The 26247-nt window shown below is 46.8% G+C and overlaps 1 long non-coding RNA gene across 1 annotated transcript; it reads left to right on the plus strand.

The window, feature by feature from the left end:
- Positions 1 to 8084: 8084 nt before the first annotated feature.
- LOC125710083 (uncharacterized) lies at positions 8085 to 13328 on the plus strand. The gene is made up of 3 exons (XR_007382913.1): positions 8085 to 8199; positions 12819 to 12897; positions 13020 to 13328. It is a non-coding gene; the product is annotated as an uncharacterized LOC125710083 (long non-coding RNA).
- The last annotated feature ends 12919 nt before the right edge of the window (positions 13329 to 26247 follow it).

The following is a 26247-nucleotide window of genomic DNA, read 5'->3' on the forward strand; positions in this document are numbered from 1 at the left end:
TCTGTCCATTAAGGCACTATAACAATGAGCCGTTCTTGTGAGAGATTGTGAGGCTAAAAGCTGTTCACTTTTCGGCATGACATTGATTAAACTATAAGGAAATGTAATGTAACAGAGACACCCATCCTCATCCACCCGTCATCCTGACAGCATCTTCCTCTGCCAGCCAAGTGGCTTAATAGACCTTCCCGCGCGACGTGTGTAAATCACTCAGCAGACCACCAGAGTTCCAGTGGCTCTGAGTGTGGGCTGTTTGCTTTTCCCTGCCTTTTCAGCTGCTTTTCCATCCAGGGCTGTATATCCCAGCAGTGAGGATCAGGTGTGAAGTGTCCCTTTGCACTGTACTCACGCCGAAGCCTCATATCTGCACCTCATCGCTCTTCTGTGTTCGTGGACCTTGATCAAGCTGTGTTTTGGCCTAAATATGTGATCGGACAGGCAACAGCTGCCCCGAACAGTCCATCTCTTTATATTCGTAAATGAAGGAAAGGGGGATGACTTAACTTTAATTTCCTTTAAATAAGGCTGTCCAGTGGCCTCTTAATGTAGGTGAATGGAATGCTTTCATTTTTGAGATCAAGACCTGATTTGTTGTATATAAAGCTCTTACAGCATTATGTACAATAAGTACAATAAATAAATATTTGTTTCGTGTTTTTCTACTACTGCATTCACACTCAGTCTCTTGAACTTGAGCCTGACATTGACATCATCTTCAAACAATCTATGCATGCTTCCATCTTCCGTAACTGCTTACTCAGCACATGGTCATCATTAGCTGGCAGCACAAGGCATCTCCGGCTGGGATGCCAGTCTCCGGCTGGGCACACACAACTCCCCTTAACTGTGTGTTTTAAACAATGAAAGGAAAGCAAAGTAGCGGGAGCGAGGCCACGCAGAACTGATTGTGGTTAAACATTTATCCGGATTACATGCTAGACATTGGCAGGAAAACTGAATGTTTTACTGCTGAAGTAAATGATTGACAGTGTTGGTTTCAGCCCAAATATCGTGTGTGATTTTTTTTTCCCCCCCAGTAGCGTACAGGGGTCTGCCCAGAGTATCTGTACTTAGAAGGGCAGCAAAGCCCCAGCCTTCAGCTACTCGCTCAGCATTGTTGCCTTGCTCCATCTCTCTCCTCTGTTTCCCTCGCAGAGGCTGAACGCTCTTCACTGAGCTCCTGAGGATGTTATTTGGAACCAAGTGCAGAATAAAAGACAGATGAATCTGGGTCCATTTCTGAAGCTCAGCGGTTAAACACGAGCTGAAATGTACCAGGGATGGAACTGCTCCAGAAAGAGTGTTTTGATCAGGAGCTCTTTGATTACTGCTTTGTCTGTTTATTAGCTTCATTGCCATCTTAGGTATGCTGAATTACAAGAGTATTATTTTGTGGAGACTAGTGTCTGTCATCATGCTTTCGCCTCCTAGAAAAGAAGTTAATTAGACAACAGCAGGAATATGCTGATTAGCTGTGGGTGTGGCAGCCATCTTTGCTTGGACACGTATATTATTTCTTAGATGTGGTCATTTAGTTGTGGGTCCTCTCCGCGTCTCTGGTTAGTTGTGGGTCCTCTCCGTGTCTCTGGTTAGTTGTGGGTCCTCTCCGCGTCTCTGGTTAGTTGTGGGTCCTCTCCGCGTCTCTGGTTAGTTGTGGGTCCTCTCCGCGTCTCTGGTTAGTTGTGGGTCCTCTCCGCGTCTCTGGTTAGTTGTGGGTCCTCTCCGCGTCTCTGGTTAGTTGTGGGTCCTCTCCGTGTCTCTGGTTAGTTGTGGGTCCTCTCCGCATCTCTGGTTAGTTGTGGGTCCTCTCCGCGTCTCTGGTTAGTTGTGGGTCCTCTCCGCATCTCTGGTTAGTTGTGGGTCCTCTCCGTGTCCCTGGTTAGTTGTGGGTCCTCTCCGCGTCTCTGGTTAGTTGTGGGTCCTCTCCGTGTCCCTGGTTAGTTGTGGGTCCTCTCCGCGTCTCTGGTTAGTTGTGGGTCCTCTCCGCGTCCCTGGTTAGTTGTGGGTCCTCTCCGCGTCTCTGGTTAGTTGTGGGTCCTCTCCGCGTCTCTGGTTAGTTGTGGGTCCTCTCCACGTCTCTGGTTAGTTGTGGGTCCTCTCCGCATCTCTGGTTAGTTGTGGGTCCTCTCCGCGTCCCTGGTTAGTTGTGGGTCCTCTCCGCGTCTCTGGTTAGTGGTGGGTCCTCTCCGCGTCTCTGGTTAGTTGTGGGTCCTCTCCGCGTCTCTGGTTAGTTGTGGGTCCTCTCTGCGTCTACTGCTGCTTGTTGAGTGAAAACTCAGAAAAGCCTTTTCCACGTGCAGACTGGGACAGGATGTGATTTTGGTTGGATGTCACACTGCTTTGCCATTTTGATTTTTTGATTTTTTGCCGCTCTGCCCATGACCGCTTCCTTCCTGGCACATGTGGCAGCCTGGCACACACCATCCCCGGTCTCACCCCTGCCCACGCCTGCTGTGGACTGGCTGGAGGAGGGCCCCCAGTCCATCCTGTGCCTCCCCTGCCACCTGATCTTTGGCCTTGCGGAGCCAGTGCCTACCGAGGTGCCAATTAGCTCCATTTGTGGCGGCATTTGTCTCCCCCTCCGCCCAGAGCCAGCGGGATTGGCGCTGTGGGGGGGGAGAGGTGCTGCACTGCCTCACAGCCGGGACCATTCCTCACCTGCCCATGTGTCAAATGCCCCCAGACTGCTTCTCAGCCTGATACTGGGCGTCTGGAATCTATCACCATTTTGACATCCAAAAAATGAGCAAACACCCCCCCCCCCCCACATAAAATGTGCCCCATTGTGTCAGGCTGCTCATTAATCTGCTTCTCCTTAATGGATGGCCAGAACAGATGACTGCCAGATTTCTACAAGAAGGGAGAACACTGAAACAGTGAAACAGGAGTAACACCTAGGCCTGTTTAGGAGTTACGCCTGTTTAGGAGTAACGCCTAGGCCTGTTTAGGAGTTACGCCTGTTTAGGAGTAACGCCTAGGCCTGTTTAGGAGTAATGCCTAAACCAGTTTAGGAGTAGTGCCTATGGATATTTAGGAGTAGCGCCTAGGCCTGTTTAGGAGTAGTGCCTATGGATATTTAGGAGTAGCGCCTAGGCCTGTTTAGGAGTAATGCCTAAACCAGTTTAGGAGTAGTGCCTATGGATATTTAGGAGTAGCGCCTAGGCCTGTTTAGGAGTAATGCCTAAACCTGCTTAGGAGTTACGCCTGTTTAGGAGTAACGCCTAGGCCTATTTAGGAGTAGTGCCTAGGCCTGTTTACGAGTTACGCCTTTGGCAGTTTATGAGTAGTGTCTAGGCCTGTTTAGGAGTAACACCTTTAGCAGTTTATGAGTAGCGCTTAAGCCTGTTTATGAGTAGCGCCTAGACCTGTTCAGGAGTAACGCCTAGACCTGTTTACAAGTAGCACCTAGGCCTATTTGGGAGTTACGCCTTTGGCCATTTATGAGTAGTACCTAGGCCTGTTTAGGAGTAATGCCTAGGCCTGTTTAGGAGTAACACCTGTGGCTGTTTATGAGTAGCACCAAGGCCAGTTTAGGAGTAATGCCTAGGCCTGTTTAGGAGTAGCACCTTTGGCTGTTTATGAGTAACATCTAGGCCTGTTTAGGAGTAACACCTTTGACCGTTTATGAGTAGCACCAAGGCCTGTTTAGGAGTAACACCTTTGGCCGTTTATGAGTAGCACCTAGGCCTGTTTAGGAGTAACGCCTTTGGCCGTTTAGGAGTATCTCCTAGGCCCGTTTAGGAGTAGCACCTTTGGCAGTTTATGAGTAGTGTCTAGGCCTGTTTACAAGTAGCACCTAGGCCTGTTTATGAGTAGCGCCTAGGCCTGTTTATGAGTAGCACCTAGGCCTGTTTAGGAGTAGCGCTTTTGGCCGTTTATGAGTAGCACCTAGGCCTGTTTAGGAGTAGCGCCTTTCTGTTTATGAGTAGCGCCTAGGCCTGTTTAGGAGTAACGCCTTTGCCCGTTTATGAGTAGTGCCTAGGCCTGTTTAGGAGTAACCCCTTTGCCCATGTATGAGTAGCGCCTAGGCCTGTTTAGGAGTAGCGCCTAGGCCTGTTTAGGAGTAGCGCCTAGGCCTGTTTATGAGTAGCACCTAGGCCTGTTTAGGAGTAGCACTTTTGGCCGTTTATGAGTAGCACCTAGGCCTGTTTAGGAGTAGCGCCTTTCTGTTTATGAGTAGCGCCTAGGCCTGTTTAGGAGTAGCGCCTTTGGCCGGTTATGAGTAGCGCCTAGGCCTGTTTAGGAGTAGCACCTTCGGTCGGTTATGAATAGCGCCTAGGCCTGTTTAGGAGTAGCGCCTTTGGCCGGTTATGAGTAGCGCCTAGGCCTGTTCAGGAGTAGCGCCTAGGCTTGTTTAGGAGTAGCACCTTTGGCCGGTTATGAGTAGCGCCTAGGCCTGTTTAGGTGTAGCGCCTTTGCCCGGTTATGAGTAGCGCCTAGGCTTGTTTATGAGTAGCGCCTAGGCCTGTTTATGAGTAGCACCTAGGCCTGTTTAGGAGTAGCGCCTTTGGCCGGTTATGAGTAGCGCCTAGGCCTGTTTATGAGTAGCACCTAGGCCTGTTTAGGAGTAGCGCCTTTGCCCGGTTATGAGTAGCGCCTAGGCTTGTTTATGAGTAGCGCCTAGGCCTGTTTATGAGTAGCACCTAGGCCTGTTTAGGAGTAACGCCTTTGGCCATTTATGAGTAGTACCTAGGCCTGACCTGGAAACCCTGCAGTTTCATGATGACTTGATGAGCATTACACAGCTCCCTGCATGTAATCTCCATGTTTGTGGCTGCTAAGACTCTGCGACCGGCTCCTTGCCACTGCTCCTCCTGCAGGCCTTTGGGCCACTATCCCTGTTGACAGCTGAAATGATACGTTATTTTCTTAAGCATGTGGGAAGGTGTGATTATCGGCTCTGGCTAACGACCACCTCTCTGGGGTCCAAATAACCATGCTCGACCGGCTGTCCTCCACTAAACCACCCTCACTGAGGACATCCTACTCTGCTTATACTTTCACGGGGCGTTTCCTCGGCCTCCATGATGGGAGTCCAGGAGAACTGACTATGTTGCCGGGGGGGGGAAGCTCATCTCTCTGTGCCTCACCATTTGAAATTAAATGATGCATTATTTGCCATAGGTGGACAGTAATGCTTCTTTTTATATCCCATACTGCTGTCCCTTGAGAAACACACACACACACACAAACATTCGTACTCATATCTTTGTGGGGACTCTCCATCCATCTCTCTGGTAAAAACCCTAATCCGAACAATGACAACCTTAACCCCTACCCAACCCCAACTTTAGCCATAAGTAACCAAACTAAATACAAGACACAGATTTTCGTAAAATTGAATTTCCCTTTGTGGGGACCAAAAAGGTGGTACACACACACACACTAAATAAATATATATATATATACCATTGAGAATGAAGCTTGGGGGTCAGACCATTTATCTGGGGTTAAGGGGCCTTGCTCAAGGGCCCCGAAGGACATGTGGCTGTTCTACCAGGGACGCCGTTCGACCCAACAACCTTCTGATAACGGAGGCCGAACCCCCTGAGCCACAAAGCACCCCATCAGACAGGTCATTTGGAAAGGTGCAGTGACTGTTTTCATGTTGGCTTCTCAAGCCCACCCCCTGCCCCCACTGAAAATGGCAATTTCATAACACAGCCACGCGAGCGTGACCATCCGTGTGACATGGACGCTGATTTTGTCAGGGTTAAAATGTGCACTTCCACCGCTGGCCTGCAGGTCAGCACTATCCACCTGCCTCTGGCCCTAATTGCCCCCCATGCCACCCTGGTCGCCCCCCCCCCCCCCCCCCCCCCCCCCCCCCCCCCCCCCTCTGTGAAGGCTCCGTACCCCCTCCCCCTCCCTTGCTTTCATTACTGACCCTGCTGTTCTGGAGTGAGTTCATTCATTTTTTTATTTTTTTTATCATTTTTAGAGCAAATTGATCAGTATCTAAACCAACTGCCACCTTGTAAACTGAAGGCTTGTTCAGTCTGTCAGGTTTCACTGCTACTATGTCCATGTAATCTCTTTATGCTAGAGGGAATTAGAGAAATATAACAGACTGAGTATTATGTTTGCACTGCATTTATCTGCAGCATGGAGGAGCAGGATCTGTAAATATCTGTCCACATGTGAAAGTTTCTTGATATCCTAATTGAAATCATTTAGGATGTATAAATGTATAGAATTACGAATCACTGAGGCTCGGAAGGGATGCGTAATTTGAATATTTACAGCTGGGCCACTGTGAACCTGTGTTTAGTTTTTCATTTTTAAATTTGTGCTTATTGTATGTGGTAGATTCCCGAATATAATTATTCTACACGATCGCAGAAAATATCTGTAATGCTTTATTCTGAAGTATATCATTGGAATATAAAAAAGTCTCTTTTGTTATTTGTGATCTTTGAAAGAAATATTGAGTTTAACTTTGTGAGTACTTGGGATGAAGTTTCTGGGGGGGGGGGGGTTACAGTAATAGTGCTCTGCTGGACCCCCCTCTCCCCCCATTCCTGAAATTGATTTGTGATGTGTTTTCCTTCTGCGGTCTCCGTGATAACAACAGGGTATTCATCCCTTAGTGCCATTCTTACGCACATCAGTAAGGACACACAGATACCGTATGGCAACTTCAAACAGGCCTTTTGTGAAATGAAAAAATCGGGCATCGCTTCATTCCCCCTCTGTCCCGCTTACAAATTTATCAGGGAGCCTGTATCTCTGCTGCAAGGGACAGAAATTGGTAAAATACTGATTTCAAAGGCTTGGCACGGTGTCCTATTATTTAGTATCACCTTACGGTGCACAGTAAAGGCTGGTACAGACATTGTTCGAGTCCTTGTGATGCTTTTCATTATTGTAGGCCGCTCGTCTCAGATCAGATTACCCTAACTCCCATAACCGTCCAGCAGCACTTACTGAATACCAAGACCTTCCAGGAATGGAGTGTGAAGTTTCAATAGTTGTCAGTCAAGGTTTAAATACATTAAATCATCTGATACTGACCCCCGTCTCCTTTATGCAGGCAGAATGAGAAGCCCCCGAGTTCGTAGTGTATCTGATATTCCTGCTAACTGTTTTCCTCCTTTCTCAGTTTTCTTTTGCTGACTCTCTCTCTCTCTCTCTCTCTCTCTCTCTTTTTCACCATAAGAAACAGGTGTTTTTTTTTTCCTTAGATCTTTTCTGGTTAGAGTGATTAAGCTCTGCTTTATATTATTTCAACAAAAGATTATCCTAAGTGCATGTTCTTATATAAATATAAGTTTAATATACAAACAAATGATTTTTTTTATTAAATGGAGGGAGGTGGTTTATGTGAAACCAGGTTCTGCACACATTGTGCGTTAAATTCCCAGATGATGGCAGTGAAAATGTACAACACACTGGACGTTTGATGATAATTGTCTTCCCTCTATAGTTTTGTTCGATTCCTCGACGTGTCATTGTATCCCTGTGAAAGGGCTTGCCTCTCCACCGTGACATCAGAGATCCCTGGGGGAATTAAAGAAAAGAAGACAATGGGGCCTCATTTCACAGACTCTCTGTCACATGTGCACGTCTTTTACTGATAATGAATGTTTTCAGCATTGAGCAGAAGTGTTTTCATTGTCTCGTGGCCCATCGCACTCAGAAATCCAGCTGTATCCTATGCTACTCATAGAGATGCATTAGTAGGACACCTTAAAAATGAAATTCAGGTTGAGCTCCAAATACTCTCTAATGTTGAAGGACCCCCCCTCCCCCCCTTAAGTGCTTCCACTGACAGCTGTGGAAATCAAGGTTTTCACTTGGTCACTCAAGCTTTATGCAAGTTTCTCAGAGTGCCTGACCTCTCCTGACATCCAGTTTCCTATAAGTCTCTGAGAGCTGTTACGTTGCCCGTTTCAAAGCTACCACATGCATGGTTTGTATATCACTAATCGCGCTGGCTCCAAAAAATGTTTAGTAGCGAATATTTGCACTTGAGACCAGTTAGGTATATAGTATGAGAAATATTAGTCCACACCCACCGGGACTGAGTTTTTCCCCGTTTGAATCGCTGCCGTTCACCGCGTTCTGGGCGACGGCTCTCGTCGCGGTTACAGCCGCATGCGCCGTGGCTGATCTGACGGGCATCGGAGAAAACACGTCAGGCGGCGGCTGCCGAACACTGCCCATCTCCCTAATAAGCACTTGCGTGCAGAAGAGCAGGTAATTGATGATTATAAGTGTGGACAGTAAGAGTGTTTGTCAGATCACCCAGGAAAAAGAGAGAAAAACACAGCACGTGCATCTGCTGCGCTGTAATGACACCTCTGCGGTCTGCTAACTAGTCATTGTTAGAAAAAACGATTGCCCTTTTTTCTGTCTATTTTATATCTTTCCAAGTAGCCTCTTGTCTATATTTTGTTATTTAGGAGGTATAATTTAAGTCCACCCATCCACGTTCAATAACCGCTTATCCAGCAGGCTACACGGTCGTGCCGTATAATTAAAGTCATATCAGTAAATAATAATGCAAGAATGATTTGCGTTGTGTTTATAGTACACCAGTAAATATGCATTTGTGTTTGTACGTATAAATGGACCCCTGTAATTGACAAAGCCAATGGAAAAACGGGGAGCTGTTTTTCAGAAGCAGCTTGCGAGGTGAGCCCTGTTTTTGTCCCGGACCTCCAGCACAATTATCCTTCTTAGCAGCGTTTAGCACTTGTTAAACGGACGGCTGGGGGTGGGGGTGTGTGGAGCTGAGGGCCATACGGTCTTTTAAAGCTGAGTGATTTACACAATTCATTAAAGGCAGTGATTTTTCTCTTAGCGTCATATTAAATGGTTACTTACTCTCAAATGCTCCCAGGGGGCTCGGATTGTTGGGCCGCGCACAGATTAAAGTTTGCATTGAAAGAGAAATTGAATTCAGGGGTAATCAATAGCATAATGGGCCGGTATGTGGAGCCCTCCTGCCTGAAATGAAATTACCATATTTTTAATCTTAATTTTCCACTCTGTTTATCTGACAGTGCGGATGTGCAATCCAAACAGATAATGAGAGAGTGGGATATTGACACGGCGGTCCTCTGGAGTGCTTGTTTCTGTGATTAAACGCCGTGATCTGTGATTACTTTGTGTCGGGAGTCAGGGCAGCTGGCCAGGACCGCGGGGAGGGAGCGGCCCGGAGCAGATGTAGCGGCGTGCGCTTCAGAAGTGCCGGCGGTATTCGGCAGCCCCGCCGCAGACTGCGCCCCGGCGATGGGAATATCCCCCCGCCCCCGATCGGCCCCCATGTCATCTGCGACAAGTACAGCGACAGCAAACTTCGCACAAGTATCATTAACCTGATACCTCCATTGTTCCCAATAATAATAATAATGGCATTTTGGGGTCTGATGCGGCGTCCAGCGCTGCTAAAGTAGCTTAAACCGAAGGGAAATGAGGGAACATAATCTGCGCGATCGAACGTGTAGGAATTCAGTAAAATACGGGTGGAGGCTCTGATACGGGATTAATACTTACTGAGTGATTTATTCGGAGGTGCGGTCCCAGTTTCTCAAGTGTGCCGCAATTGACTGATAAGTGGAGTGAGGACTTCGGAGAAAAGAGTCAGGTGCAAAACTTCAAATTAAAAAAGATTAATGGATTGTGTTTTGAACAGTAAAATGTCGTGCCCAATATGTTTTTGTTTTGTGAAGCCAACAAGGTGGCAGAGACCTTGAAGTGAAGAAGCGGTGGGATCTGTGATCAGGCCTGGCTCTCCCCGTTCCCAGGTAGATCTAGTGAGGCAGCAGGGAAAATGAAGTGTAATTTTGACAGGTTGTGGCAGGATTAGGACGAGCAAATTTGCAACCTTTGTTCAGTGCTGGCAGTGTGTGTGTGTGTGTGTGTGTGTGTGTGGGGGGGGGGGTTACAGGAAGATGGGATGTCTGAAACAGCCCCCCCACCCCCCATGTGCCTACAAACTGAACATCAGACAAACTCTCCTACGCTTGACATGACTATTTTAGGTCTGGTGAGAAAAGTAAACAAGAACGTTGCATACTGTATCTCCAGCGGCCTAAAACGTGATCACTTTGTGTCTCTCTGGGCTGTTATTTTAGAAATGCACGATCTGATATTCCGAGTATTTTTGCGTTTCTTATCTCTCTCACCTACCACCTGTTTTTTTTTTCTTGGAATCATGGCAGTTTCTGATAAATGACACATAGAGGCTTGTAGCCTTTCTGCAAGGTGACTGTACCTCATCATTAATTAAACGTAAAAGTCCCTTTTACGCAAGGGCAAGGTATAACAAGGAGGGATTTTACTGCAGTTACTGTACTTGGAAAATATGTTCTATGAGTCATTCTTCTGTACAGTATCATGCCAGTTCAGCATTTTCTTAAGCCCCCCAGTGGCCGATGTCCTCGGCCTAACCTGCACCACTGAGGTTGTCTTGACTGTACCTGTCTGTAGCTCAGACTTGGTGGTTTTGGCCGTAATGTTGGTTGAAATGATGGGCTTGACCTGCTCTGCTCCCTCGCCTTTGCTCACGCTTGCCGAGTGATTTACCTTATCTTGTTCATTTCAGAGGATGAACAGTGGGAACGGTGTCATCTCCGTGTGACATTCTGATTCTCTTAGGTAACACTGCTAATCTCACTCGCGGCTAAGGAGCAGGCTCGCATTTCAGCGCTGTGGTTTTTGGCTTTTGTGTAGGGTGGTGTTCAAATGACCACAGACCTGTTGGTCTAGAGGGCTGGCAATAACAATTGGCCCGGAACTATGGGGTCCCCTGCAGTATATTTTACTAGGCTGGGGGATTCTCCACGATAACCTTTGCTGAGCAGGGGGGGTCCCGTTATTAATTGTGCTGAGCAGAGGGTGCCCCCCCCCCCCCCCCCCCCCGCACAAATATTTTGCTGGAACCAGCTCTGTTGGTGTGTAATGTGTAGTAGCCAGTGGATGAAATGCTTAATTGCAGGAAACTCAGGCAATAACTTCAATAATAAAAATGAGACCAGGCTCAGTCTGTCCCTAAGTCACAGGGTAGCCTTCACCTCAAATGTGCCCCCCTCCCCCCACACTGGCAGGACGCCCTTCACTTTTCAGCCATGAAAGAAGAGTGGAAAAGTGCGTAAATGGTAAAAGAGGCTGACCTCATCGCTAAAGAAGGTAACTCACAGCCCTGAGCGTAAGGAGGGGCTGCTTATGGGTGATGTCACCCCTTTTGTGGACTGTCAGTGAGGCTTTGGGTGTGTGTGTGTGTGTGTGTGTGTGTGTGTGTGTGTGTGTGTGCGCGTGTGCGCATGTGTGAGTGGTCCAGATATACCTTACGTTGTAGATTTTAATTTTCTAAAAGTCTGTAACTGCAATAAAAAAATTAAAAATGCAAAAAACTTAGCATTTTTCCCTATAGAAATGAATGAGTAGTCGCAACGAAGACATGGTTACAGGTTTGTGTGTGTGTGTGTGTGTGTGTGTGTGTGTGTGTGTGTGTGTGTGTGTGTGTGTGTGTGTGTGTGGTTTGGGAAGCAGCTTTGCTAAGACAGAAGCCTGCATCTGGAACTGCGGTCGATCTGGTTTAATTCGCCGAGGTTCCTGCACTTGCCTCGCTGCCCAAGTCGTTCACGTTGCACCGCAGCGACGGAGCTGGAGAGGCATCGGCGGCCAGGATTGATGAAGGGACCGTGACTTTAATGAAGTGTCAGGAGCCGTAGGGAACCTCCAAAGAAAATGGGGAGGGGTTTAAGTGAGTGAAGCCTGGGGGCAGCCGGACTTTAAAGGGACCCCGATGTACCCAAGCGCTGCATGCCGGCCCATGACTCTGCAGACGCTTTAGATGGCGTCTGTCCTGCCTGTGGCAGATGCCTGTTCACTTTGGGCCAAACTCTCGCTGCTTCTTTAGCTGAATTTAACCCCCCCCCCCTCATTTTTTCTAATGTAGAGACCCACAGGGTTGATGGCAGACCTACAATGTGGCTGTTGTATGGTTACTGTCAGCTCTTTCGGATGAGGCTTCCTGTTCATTAGGCTCCCTTTCACCTTCGCACAATGAGCTAGCTTTGCCGCGATACCGAGTCGACGCCCATCTCTTCAATTCGCCGTGAATAGTTGTAAATAGTGTTTATGCAAGCCCATTGTTGCCTTTTGTCCGGCCGGCCTTAATGCGCAGTGATTGGTCTGCTTTTGAGGCCCGAGACGCATTATGCTAGCCGTGTGATTCCTGATGTGTGCCTTCGCTTCTCAGCCGGTAAACAGCGTGGCTGTAAACTCCCCATGGACCACGCAGCTCACATAAAGTGGGACATTGTGCTGGGACCGGGCTGGGTGTGTGTCTGCGCCCCGCTGCCAGTAACATTTACACGGTTTGATTGTCCACTGCAGCCACTGGAAGTTTTACTATAAGTGCAACATGCTTCTCTTGGCTAAAAAGAACATGCTCCTCTTTTGACAAAGAAGCAACTTAAAGAAGGATTAAAAATGTCTGTTATTGTTTTATTTTTATACACCATCGTTGAAAAGTCTGATATGTGACTGGAATTGACAATACCACTCTGCAGAGCTATACTGCACTGTTTTTTATTTGTAATTTGTAAATTAAATTTATCTAAGACATCAGTGGTGCAAAGGGTGTTTTTTGTTCTACTTTCCCATTTTCCCGCCTGTTCAAAGCCTTATAATTTCATCACAGGGACGTGAGTGTGCCAACCCCCCAGTTACGTTTGATGAGCCCACCCTGCGAAGTGAACTGGTGTATTTGCATTTTATGCACGACACCTGGGAGAAATCCGGGGTTTGTTTTGCTACACAGACAGCGGCACGATAAGATTGTTTGTGTGTGTGTCGTTCTTGAGGATGGAGATGATGTTTGGGAGACATGAGAATGAAGACCAACTTCAGAGGGCCTGAAGACTGAAAAAAGAACAAGAGTGGGTATGTTGAGCAAACACTGCCATTGTGTGTCTGGCCCCTGTCTTATCTGTTTGGGACAATGTTCCTGCCTGAATCCCTCACTCCTGGGGAGTAACCGATAGCACTGGCCTTTCTCTCCTCAGATGGCTCCTGTAAAGCAGGAGATATCTGCTGTGAGGATTACACCGTGCCCGCTTCAAAAGGGTCTCCACAAAGGTATGCAGAGATCCCCCACTCCATTCAAGAGCCTTCTAACGCACTCCCATGATTACATGTTAAGGAGGTAACAGATAGCATCCCATTGTTGTCAGCAGATCTGGTGTGCTTGACTTTTTCCTCTCTCCGCCTGAAGTGTTCTCCTGCCAAGCAAATTTACAGCCAGCCCCCAGGGGGCCTGGAAATGAGGAAGGTTCCAGATGCTATCCCATGTACTCTTTAGACCTTCCGCAGCCTTTGACGCACTGCATGGCATTCCTTAGTGCGGCACATGTAAACTTTGACAGAATTCCGTTTTGCAGGCGGGACTCGTTTAAGCGCTTGTATGTGTAAAAAATGTTATTGTTGGTGGTGTGAGAGCATTAAAAACGCTTTTTTCATGCCTCACTCATGTAGTGAACAGTTACGCAGCCAAACAGCAGTTTGCTTCCTTTTTATCATTTTATTTTTCCCCGCATTTTCGGTTTCTTTCCGGTGTCTCTGGTTCCTCGTCTGGCCGAGCCCTCCCTGGGCTGGCTGGTGCACTTCCGGAAAGATCTGAAGCTGGTCCCATTCCCCGGTAGCCTGGGACCCAGTGGCAGACCAGAGGAACAGCACGTCTAGCAGGCCGGTTGTTCGCCAGGTGCCAAATGTCTCCTTGGGTGGGGGCTGGTTCAGATGCTCCGGCCAACTTGCGTCCTCCACTCCCTGGCAGGACAATTAATTAAGTTCTGCCATGCGCGTGCCCCCCCCGGGGCTCCGCCAGCGGGTGTGAGACGGTTCCGAGTTGTAAGACCAGCTCGGGTGAGTACTTTCCTTCTCCGAGTCAGATACCAGCCCAGGGAATATCATTTTTCATCCTCAGACATCATTTTTATAAAATCCACTTTTAACAGAAATAAAATTAGTACACTTGCAACCCGCCCCCCAGTGCAATGACTTCAATATCTGACGTTTCTATGGAAATATCTGGAGATATTTATCTTAGAAGTCTTTGCCATGTGGACATACTGTGTGAAGGCTGTGGACCCCGGATCAGTCTGATCTAATAAAGTTTTACATTTCCACAGAAATGGGCAGGATCTAAATGGCAGGTAGTGTAGTGGTTGAGGGAGTGTACGTCTCGGAAGGTCGTGGGTTCAAATCCCAGAAAAAGCCATTGGTGGTTTGCCAATTAGCAAAACACGGGACTGCTAAGTTTTTCATTAAGTGAGAGATAACGTAGGCAAGGAAAGTTCTAGTATGTCCAAAAAAATACTGGTGAAATAAATAATGCACATGACTGAATGGATGTTCTAGCAGGATGGATGCTGAATGCTGTCATGCTGGTTGCTGTATTGGGGGGGCAGAGAGATCATTACCCTGAATATAGCACAGCCACTTCTGGGATGGAGAACCGACTGAACCAGGGCTGATGTGTTGGTCCTGTTTCAGAGGAGCATCAACGGTGCCTTTTTCCACGCAGTGCCTGGGTCGTAGGGGAAGCTCTCAGACATTTCGGCCGTTTGCCAGCCGTTGGTCAGTCATGCAAAAGAAATGCTAAGAACATTAGCCCTTTGCTATAACCCTTCACCACGCATAATGTATTCGGATCCTTGATTGATCTCGATGGTCACATTAATATTCACAGTGTTCTGGATAATCAGGCTTATGCTGTACATGATTTGCTTGTATTGATTATGTGACAGGCTTCCTACCATAGCACTGAAAAGTTATTTATACTTAATGCATTGATATTATATTTGCATTAACTATGATTCAACCAAGTGGTGGAGATTACCGGCAGGATGCAAATGGGGGGGCCTGTCTCATGACTTTGGTTTAATCAGAGTCCTTAGCTTGTGTCTCATCTCGAATCGATCTCTATTGACAGGACTTTTAATGTGCTGTGCTGTTTGTATTATATATTGAAATTATTCGATTGAACTTGGGGTGGGATCGGCTGTAATGCTTCCGTGTTCAGCTGGGGAGTGAGATGTGGTGACCAAAGTGTACAGACACTGTAATCTAACTAAGTCAACCTTTCACAGTAAAAGTCCTCATACACCAGTGTTTCTGAAAGGCTTTTCTTGAAGAAAGTATGTTCAATAATAAACAGGAATGCTCTATAAACAATATAAAATATTGTCTATAAAAATGTTCTATAAAATTTTATTTTTTTCTCTGAGTAACTTTATTTGTTTCTCCCTAAGTCTTAGTTACAATTTAGCAGTTTAACGAGCTGAAACCTGTTGATTTCTCACACCAGACTAATCACAGATGCTCATCACCGTTACCTAGAGCTACCCGCTAATGAGTATCCGTGGGATCTGCGGGCTTATCTCTCCATTTAGAGTCCCTCCCACATTTAACGCTGATAAAAGTCCAATGTTTCAGGAAACTCAGAGAAACCAAGACTTTTAGGATGTATAAATTCTGCTGTGGGCATAATTACTGTCTGCACCCTGGGAGGAGTGAGAGGCGCACGCTTGAAGAGCTGCTTTAGTGAGACAGGCCTCATTCTCTTTGATTTTGTTGACATGGGGTCGCAACGGATGAGTCCCGCGAGGCCCCTTCTTATGTCAGAAAGCCGTTTTAGATAAATGCGGGCGGTCAGTGCAGCCCGAAGACAAGAGGTTATCAGCGGGAGGGGGCTGACATGCAGCTGGCAGGCCTAAGTAATCACCTTGACCTCCAGCCTGCTGGAGGTGGTTATCACAGTGGTGGCGATGGGGGCTTTACGTTATGGGGGGAGCGACGGGGGCTTTACGTTATGGGGGGAGCGACGGGGACTTTACGTTACGGGGGAGCGACGGGGACTTTACGTTACGGGGAAGCGATGGGGACTTTACGTTACGGGGAAGCGATGGGGGCTTTACGTTACGGGGGAGCGATGGGGGCTTTACGTTACGGGGGAGCGACGGGGGCTTTACGTTACGGGGGAGCGATGGGGGCTTTACGTTACGGGGGCAGCGATGGGGGCTTTACGTTACGGGGGCAGCGATGGGGGCTTTACGTTACGGGGGAGCAATGGGAGCTTTACGTTACGGGGAAGCGATGGGGGCTTTACGTTACGGGGGAGCGATGGGGGCTTTACGTTACGGGGGAGCGACGGGGGCTTTACGTTACGGGGGAGCGATGGGGGCTTTACGTTACGGGGGCAGCGATGGGGGCTTTACGTTACGGGGGAGCGATGGGAGCTTTACGTTACGGGGAAGCGATGGGGGCTTTACGTTACGGGGGAGCGACGGGGACTTTACGTTACGGGGAAGCGACGGGGGCTTTACGTTACGGGGGAGCGACGGGGACTTTACGTTACGGGGAAGCGACGGGGGCTTTACGTTACGGGGGAGCGACGGGGGCTTTACGTTACGGGGGAGCGACGGGGGCTTTACGTTACGGGCGAACGATGGAGGCTTTACGTTACGGGCGAACGACGGAGGCTTTACGTTACGGGGGAGCGACGGGGGCTTTACGTTACGGGGGGAGCGACGGGGGCTTTACGTTACGGGGGCAGCGACGGGGGCTTTACGTTACGGGGGAGCGACGGGGGCTTTACGTTATGGGGGCAGCGACGGGGGCTTTACGTTACGGGGGCAGCGATGGGGGCTTTACGTTACGGGGGAGCGACGGGGGCTTTACGTTACGGGGGGAGCAGAAGATGGCACACTAATGCACCAGTCTGTGCATCACCAGCCAAAATGTGCATATATCTAGAAGAGAAGCTGACAAAATGGGGACATTTAAGGAAGTATGTGGATTAATGTAGAGGAGCATTAAGACACATTAGTTTTGCGCAGGGGTGGGGGTTTTTTAAAAACTTGGGGGGGATCCACAGGCACCTTTTCTCCTTGACAATTGTCACCTTCAGTATTCCCTATAAACCGAACTACAAGTTGCTATTTTTTTTCTAAAAGCATTGATCATTGGGGCATGGCCAATATGGAGTTTTATCCACCCCAAAGTCTATTCTATGGGCTGCTTATGGAAGCATATTTGCTTAGGGCAGCCATGCAAATTATTACTTAGTGCCCTGAAAGCTGATAACGCAAATTAGATACCCATTAAAGTGAACAATGTATATGGAATTTAAAAAGATTGCGAGTGATACCTGGAGCGATGCTGGAGTCATGTGTGATTAAATATGCCCATGACTTCAGCCCACGGACTTGGAAAAGTAGGGAAAGATCTTTATCATCAGTAGGAGGTTGTTATAAAGCCGAATGTCCACGGACAGCTCCCACATGAAGCGTATCTTTTATTACTGAAAGCAAGTGATCATATTCAGACTGAAAAACACACCAATGTGGACACGTAATTTAAATCAAGTTTCCATGTGTTTTATAAAATTGTGGACTTCCTCAATTCTTGCAAATCCATATGAAAAAAATGGAGTTGACTTTCATTTGTATGGCAGAATGGTGATAAAATATAAAGACGTATAATTATTAATATTGACTGTTGGAAAAAAAAGCAGCAATTATATTTGATCTCGCTGCAAGTAAAATTACTTGTATAGATAAGCTTGATATTTCCACTTTCTGTTCGCAGTTGTATTGTGATTATGATGACATGCAGCACGCAGTGGTGGCCCCATATGGGTACAGTCATTCGGGGAGGGGGCTGCCCTGGTTACCCCACACACCCTACGCCATTGGGGTACAGTCATTCGGGGAGGGGGCTGCCCTGGTTACCCCACACACCCTATGCCATTGGGGTACAGTCATTCGGGGAGGGGGCTGCCCTGGTTACCCCACACACCCTTCGCCATTGGGGTACAGTCATTCGGGGAGGGGGCTGCCCTGGTTACCCCACACACCCTTCGCCATTGGGGTACAGTCATTCGGGGAGGGGGCTGCCCTGGTTACCCCACACACCCTACGCCATTGGGGTACAGTCATTCGGGGAGGGGGCTGCCCTGGTTACCCCACACACCCTACGCCATTGGGGTACAGTCATTCGGGGAGGGGGCTGCCCTGGTTACCCCACACACCCTATGCCATTGGGGTACAGTCATTCGGGGAGGGGGCTGCCCTGGTTACCCCACACACCCTACACCATTGGGGTACAGTCATTCGGGGAGGGGGCTGCCCTGGTTACCCCACACACCCTACGCCATTGGGGTACAGTCATTCGGGGAGGGGGCTGCCCTGGTTACCCCACACACCCTACACCATTGGGGTACAGTCATTCGGGGAGGGGGCTGCCCTGGTTACCCCACACACCCTATGCCATTGGGGTACAGTCATTCGGGGAGGGGGCTGCCCTGGTTACCCCACACACCCTACACCATTGGGGTACAGTCATTCGGGGAGGGGGCTGCCCTGGTTACCCCACACACCCTACGCCATTGGGGTACAGTCATTCGGGGAGGGGGCTGCCCTGGTTACCCCACACACCCTACGCCATTGGGGTACAGTCATTCGGGGAGGGGGCTGCCCTGGTAACCCCACACACCCTTCGCCATTGGGGTACAATCACAAACAAAAACAGTTTATTTAATATGATTTATTTGTTAGCATTACATTTTAGTTTGAAGTCTGTTTTAATTTTAGTCATTTTAAGCAAAAGGAGACAATTAAAATAAATAATGGCTGTCATTATATCGTAGTGATTATCATCATCAATTCATATGAAAGAATTTATTGTTATAAAATGTTTTGCCATATTGCCCAGCCCTACTTCCATGCCAACAAACTCTGTGGCAGACATGCTGGAAGGAAGACTTTTCCTTTCATTAAACCGCAAACATGCACCTGGAATTTGCTAGATGCCACTGGAACTTTGACTGAAAGGTTCTGTGATCAGATGAAACCAAAATAGAGATTTTTTTTCCCCAAAAAACACTCAAGGTGGGTTTGGTGTAAAAAGGATGGTAATTCTGGAAAGAACTAGATCCCCGTGTTAAGTTGGTTGGTGGATCTGTGATGTTGGGGGGCTGATTTTCCTACAAAGGTCCTGGGATCCTTCTTAAGATATATGGTACTGTTGACTCCATAAAGTACCAGGAGATTTTAAATCATTATCTGGCTGCTGCTGTTGAGAAGCTAAATCAGGGTCATGGTTGGATTTTTTAGCAGGACAATAATGCAAAACCTCCAGATCTACACAAAGGTAGTTCAGTGACCGTCCCAGTCCGCGGACCAAAATGCCATTGAGCACCTGGGGGTAAGCTGAGGACGAGAGTCTTATAGAGTGGACCTGTAAGGACCGTGTAGATCTCGAACAAGTCTGTATTGAGGGATGGTCTCAGATTCCTCCCTCTGTGTTCCTCAGTCCCATCTATATATGGGAGCTGACTCAGGCCAGTGATGTTGGTCAGGGAGGTTATACAAAGTGCTGACTTTCACTATCACTTCAGATAAAGGTTGTGTTTCTTTAATTATTTCAGAGTAACGCTATTTGACCACAAACACATTTTTTCATGACTGTTTCGTTGTGCAAACGTCTTTTGGTGCTTCCCCACTGGCGCACTGGAACCAGGCCGAACTCATTCCATAGCATGAAGAGAGACCAGTTACACTGCAGTTTCGGTTCGGTTCACTTCGGTTTTCCACTGCAGAAGAGTCGGCTTGGCAAAGGCGTTGCCGGGTTTGGAGAGCGATGATGACATAAAAACAAAGACATTATTATTTAATGTTCGCACGGTGTTCATAATGATTTACTGTGAGCTAATTTCTGGTAGCATGTCTGTGAGAATCGCGTCTTATGTTAGCATGAAGCTCTAGTGGAATTAGCATTAACTTGCATAAATTTTGTATTACAAATCCATTCCATTCAGCCAGTTCTATAGTGCTTTTTTAAGTAGGAGGTTGGAAATTTGCATGATTTAAAGTATCGGGAATGCATCAATGCACTGCAATGTGCGATACTACTAATAATGAATGATATATAGAATATCCCCATTTCCCCTTCAGATAATCAATGCGCAGAACACCGGTATCTCCGTGTATTTCGACCAGTCAGATGGTGGTAACACAACCTGCTTGGTTGGGTCATGCTTTAGGCTCTGCTTGTAAGCAGGGCTATGTCAGTGCAGGTACAGTGCGGGTACAGTGCAGGTACAGTGCGGGTGCAGTGTGGGTACAGTGAGGGTACAGTGCGGGTACAGCCTGGGCATGTTCAGTTCTTGGTGACAGTTGAAAGGGATTAGTAGGGTGTCCTTACATAAACCTTTATGGAACTTACTACACACCTAGGCTACAGTAAACTTTTTACATATATAAGTAGAAAGAGTACTCTCTAAAACAACAAGTAAAAGTACAGTATTGTGATAGCAAACTAGCAACGTAGTTATCATTATTAAGTATTATGTACTGTACAGAATTGTATGTGCTGTACTTCTATATAACTGGTAACACAGTTTCCTATACCAGCACCACCACAAACATGTGAGTAACACATTGCACTATGAGATGGGCTGGTGACAGCAATCTCTAGCTGCATTACAGTCTTAAAGAACCACTTTCGTAAATGTGGTCTGTCACAAACCCAAACCTGCTCTTTCCAAGCATGACTACACTTATCAGATTATATAATTTTAATTTTGTTGTATTTAACTCCGACTTTCTTTTTTCTTAAAACCACTTTTATGAAATTACCGATAAAGATAGATTGTTCTTTTTGCTTACTCCTGGCTGAAGTGGTGTTCCAAGATAATTTATTTTCGCAGAATGCTAGAGCGGAGCAGCATTATGAAATCCTGCCATCTTCGAAAGGTTGGTGAAAATGTTCTGCAACATGGAAGCTCCGGCCGGGACAGAAGGAATCGGGAGTAAAGCCTGAGTCACTGACACTGGCCAATATCATTCAGTGTCTCTTCTCTTTGCCAGAGGAATAATTATTTGAGCTCTTTCAAGGAGAAAAATGGTATCAGTATTATCACCAATTCTGTTAAACTTTTCTTTGTGATATTTATTTGTTGTTCATGTGTTATATTTGTGGTTTATTTGACATCCACCATGCAGACATTTCCTATTACCCTGTATGTGACACTGGGTCACGTTGATCCTGGACCCTATTAGAGAAAGTACAGTTTAAAGGGAATAGGCTGACTAAGTGGACAGGACAGCTCTCCATCGCAGGACATGTCTTATATTTGCTAGGGGTTTTAAATGGTACAGATGAATAGTAAGACAGCGTACACTAATAGGTACATTAACAGTATGCCGGTCATTACAGTCGCTTCAGCTATTCCACCAACACTTTTCATGTAAAGTTAAATAGTTGTTGTCAGGCTTGGTTAATTTTTTCGGATGAGGCAGCTATCTTTTGTCACAGAATTGCCAGCGGTAAACGCTTGTTTCTGACCCGAATACCCACCTTGGGACCGAACGGTGAGCCTGTTAATTCAATCACGCCACCTGAGGAGCCGGGCGAAGTCGCCAGCAGCCGTGGCGCGGCTGTTTGGGGCCACACCTCGCCGACTCCGCGGGGCTTTGGCCCGCCGGCCCCCGCGGCCCCCGTGGCCATCAGGCGCACACTTTAATTACCGCCGTAACCTGGCACTCCTGTGGCAGCCTGTTAATGTGGCTTACGCTGACAACTGGGGTAACTCGCGGCCCTGGTTTCTGCTGAGGGGGGGGAGTCTACAGAGGGTTAGCTTAGAATGATACCAAATAGCACCCCCCCCCCTCCAATACCCCCATCCTTTCTCACTCTGCCTTTCTCCTCAGCCTCCCTGTTCGCTGTTGGTCAGGGGTTCGTCTTAAAGCCTCTCCTTTTTCTGACATCCAGTGCGGTCAGCAGTTACTCTTTTACTGGTGACTCTAAAAGTTTCCCTCATGAAAAGTGACAAAAGCCAAAACACAAAGGCAAATTAAGCCCTTCAGGAAAAAAAAGACCCGCCTCTGCCCCTATTGTTGTGGGTCACGAATCGGCAATCCGGAGTTGCACGGCTTGGCCGGGACGTACTCTGTCGCCCAGCTACCCCCCTCCTCCTCCTCCCTCTCTCCCTCCCTCTCTCTCTTTATATTCATTAGATTCATTATAGGCCACAAAGGACTGCCAACAAAACAGTATGTGATTTTAGTTGAATTCATGCCCCTCTGAAGCCTGCAGGGAAATTAAACTAGGTGACTACCAGTGGAGGGGGGGCAAGCCTGACACATCTGAAGCTCTCAGTGATGCTAATAGCCAAGCGTATCCGAAATACACAAGACCTGACCCCAGACAGACTGTTGGGGCTTAAATCATTAGTTTGCAAATGAAGTAAAAAAAAAAAACCTGGGTTGCGTAGATGTTGCACTGGCCCCTTCAGTACCTTTGATAAGTATTTGTGCACTTGCTTTGCTATTTTTTTCACACACACCCCCCCCCCCCCCCCCCCCACACACACACACACAAACACACACGGTACCGTTTGGACAAAGCTCTTCTCACAGATTTATTTTTGTGATTTTCGGATGCATTTCAGATAAGGAATTTCATGTTCACTATTAATACGAAGCTACAGTGGGTCTGATTCACAGAAAAATTCACAGAAATTTGTGTTCTCAGAGTGGTTAAGTATGATAAGTAAAGTTCTGGTAAGTGAAAATGCTCCCTTAAGTTATTATATTCCACAGTGTAGTCAGTGTCCCATATATTTTCCTGTCTTGTTCTGTTTCGGGTAGAGTTTTGTTATGCGACTGGAGGTCAGGATGGTTCTGCTCACCAGGCATCCACTCCACGTCCTTTAGATGCAGCGATGGCCCTCTCCGTTTCTCTAGGTCTTACCTACAAACATCCCCTTGACTGTTTCCTGTTCAGGTCCATGGTGTTGAATGTTGTTTTTAACTTAACACTGGCATTTTGCCATGGGCTCAGCATTCTGTTCCTAAATTATTATAATTTTTTTTGCCCAGTTTTGAGTTTTTGGAATTGTGGATGAAAGTTGGGGGGGGGGGCAGTCAAACTTAAAGGAACTAAGTGCAGAAATGGCAGGACAAGCTGCTCAGGTCCCCGCAGTGAAAGCAGGAGCCACAATAACATTCCTGTCGCAGGAGACCCTGCTGAGTCACTAACCAATCAGCTTTGTTCTGGGTTCCCTTTAATTTGTTTACATGGTTCCCCTGCCTGGGAGTGACAGTCTATTGATTTATTGTTACTGCTTCCTGAGAGCTGTATTGAGGGTGCGCAGGTCTCCTGTTTCACAGCTCTGAACAACCCCATCGGCACATTGTCTGTCCCCCTCAATGAGCGCCGTGAAAGACGGGCCTCTCTCACACGCCTGAGTCCCTGGCCTCGTATGACGGGATTCAAAGTTTCTTTTCTTGTCAAATCCCATCATGATAATAGTTTTTCATTCGACTGACTTCTTGCTTTGTCTGAGCATTAATTTATGGTTAAAGAGCAGTGGAATATAGGCCTGTGGTTACAATTTATATTGAATTTTACAGCCAAATTCTACCACATGGTGATAGAAAGGCGATACTGCGATACTGCCACACACGCTGTGATGGCTTTGTCGCGTGAAGCTGAATCTTGAGCCGTATTTAATGTATGTAGCTTGTAGTCCTGTTCCCTTGTGTCACTTTACAGTCAAATACACCTTTGAAAAGACGCTTCAGTGAAATGCAGGAAGCAGACACTCGCTCCGTTCCTTAACTTTTCAAAACAAGCGCAAAAAGGAGACGCCCAGAAAGGTTTTGTGATGCATATTCCACGCCTGTCCGCGGATAAACATTTCAGTTTGGAATGATGACAGGGCTTTACTGCACGCAGGGATCATTCTGACCCTTTTGTGATCTGTTACAAATATCATTCCCCATGGCAACAGTTATTCCCAGGTTTCAAGTAGATAAATGGCTCCAAAAGTGGGACAAGAATGCATTTCCGCAAAGTTGCATTAAAGCGCAATGTTTGTCAACGACTGAGATAAAAACTTCAGGATGGTAATTCCTTTCAGCACTAGATAATGCGTCGGCACCGTGAGAGGCTGATTGGCCCTGGGGAGGGTGCCTACAGGTTAGTGGGCCTCATTTCCAATCTCTGTCAGCAATATGTGTCACCAAGCACCCTATCCTGATTGGTTGTGTTCGCCACGTATCCTGGTCACTCTATATATGGAAATTCACTGTCTTCAGGGCTGAAAAATTAAAAAAGGTGATATTGGCACTTTAACCTCTGTGGTCTGGTGAAAATATGTTTTAGTCTGATACATTATACCGGTAGGAATTATTTATCAAGAAGATACAAGCCTGATATTTCAAAAAAAAAAAAAAAAAAAAAAAAAGTAATGAGATGTTCAGGAGGCAGCTGGAATGTTCCGGTCCGGCAAGCAGCAACTGTGGATCCGGGGAAATTAAGTAAACATGACGCAAAGCGGGGGACCAAGTGCGGAGAAAGGAAAAATATCCTGAATTCCATTGTATTATTCCCAAATAAACTTTGGCATTGAAAGAGATTCTCACTCCCTTTAGAAAGGAGATGAGTCGGCACGGTTTTCAATTATTTGTGCTTTACGATTGAGGTTTGCCTTAAAGAATAGTGAGAGGAGAAGGAGAAGAAGCATATTTGAGCACCATGTCGGCACCATCTGGGGGGATAACGGCTTATGGCTGGAAAATGTAGGTATCAGAAACAGGGCAACCCTGCTCCCAGGGTTTTGGGGGGGGGTGAAGTGAGCAGGACAGGGGGGGTAACATAACAGTGTTGTAATGCAGATATCGAAACGGGCCCACATGTCATCAGTCTCCCCAGTCAATGAACAAGACAACCCACATGGCCAAGCTGAAGCGACTCGGACAGACAGGGCAGAAAGCAGTCAACTGGGAGCTCTGAATTACAGTTTAAATATCTTTCCCAGCAGATGATTTGGGACTCAGTAGACAAAAGGCCCTGGTTTTAAATACAGCCACCGATTCATTATGATGCTAAAAGGAATCGCGGCTGAATTAAAGTACAGGATGGGGCCTGTGTTGATTTGGCTAATGTGTTTAATTCTTTGAGACAGTTTGTTGCTGTGTGGGAGTGAGGGGGAGTGCATGACTGTTGCCATTCACCAGACTCAGGCTTTACCCTGCCAACATGTCAAGGATTTGCACCGCTAGCGTTACGTAAGGTCACATGAAACGCTGTGTAAAAGGCCCCAAATCTTTGTGTTCATGCTGAGGACACCTTTCAGATTGCAGCGGAAAGCACATTTGTTTTCAGGAATTTCGCTTTTTTTTTTTTTTGGGCAATGAACTGACAGCCTGTTTTATGAATGATAGTCATTTGATGATCCAGTTTCTTGTCCATTCAGAGGGTTTAATTAATAAGCAAATGTTTTTTTTTTTTTGCTTAAAAAATGTGATCAGCAGGAGTTGAATGTCTTGTAAATGGGGTGAAGCTTTCAGAAATGCCCTCATTTACACATCATCCGCAGTGTTTTGTCCTGCCAGTGAGTTATAACCCTTTATCATACAGTTTCACACCATGGCTTTGAAATATTGCACAATTTAATGCTACCCACAAGAGATCAGCTTCTTCATTGAAATGTTTCATGTAAAGCGGTTTCTTCTATATGATTTTTTGAAAGACTTTTTTTTTCTTGAGAAGCTCCTTGGATGCTGCTTTTGTGTCCTAGACAACGCCGGCAATCTTCTTCTGCTTTTTCTATAATGATCATTAGGAAATGGGGTCGTATGTCATAAGAAATTTCACACTGGATTAGAAATAGAAGTCTTTCCATTTCAAATGCTGCAAATTGTGAGCGACAAACACATAATGAAACAAAATCTCGCTCTCCAGTTTTTGGCAAATAAAAACTAACAGTGCCAACACACCTTAACTGCAGGACCATGACCAGCCTCTCTGTGCCTCATCTGGTGTAATCTGTTGGTTCCTGAAACAGTTGCTTTCTTTCATTTGCTCTCGTTTAATTTTCTTGAGGTGTTTCAGTTGCGTTTGGGCTCTGGTTGTTCTGCATTAAATGTGGACTTTTCTTTGGGGATGAATCCCAAATCTCTGAGGGCGACTCCATAGCATATCACCCTATAGCCTAAGGAAAACCTGGAAAATTGTCTAGGATCCCAATCGCCCGAGAAACAAACTACACACACTGCTGCCGTCAGGCTCGAACCAGCGAGCTCTGGAAAAATTAGCTCTACCGGGAGCAGAAAAATGTGCTCTACCGGAAGCAGAATGCTGGAATCGGGATGATGAATCTATTCTGTCATCTATATCCACTACTTCTAATTTGCATTCTTACATATAACAATGCTATTTATTACC

Source organism: Brienomyrus brachyistius, chromosome 16 (assembly GCF_023856365.1).
Source record: "Brienomyrus brachyistius isolate T26 chromosome 16, BBRACH_0.4, whole genome shotgun sequence".
Lineage (NCBI taxonomy): Eukaryota > Metazoa > Chordata > Actinopteri > Osteoglossiformes > Mormyridae > Brienomyrus > Brienomyrus brachyistius.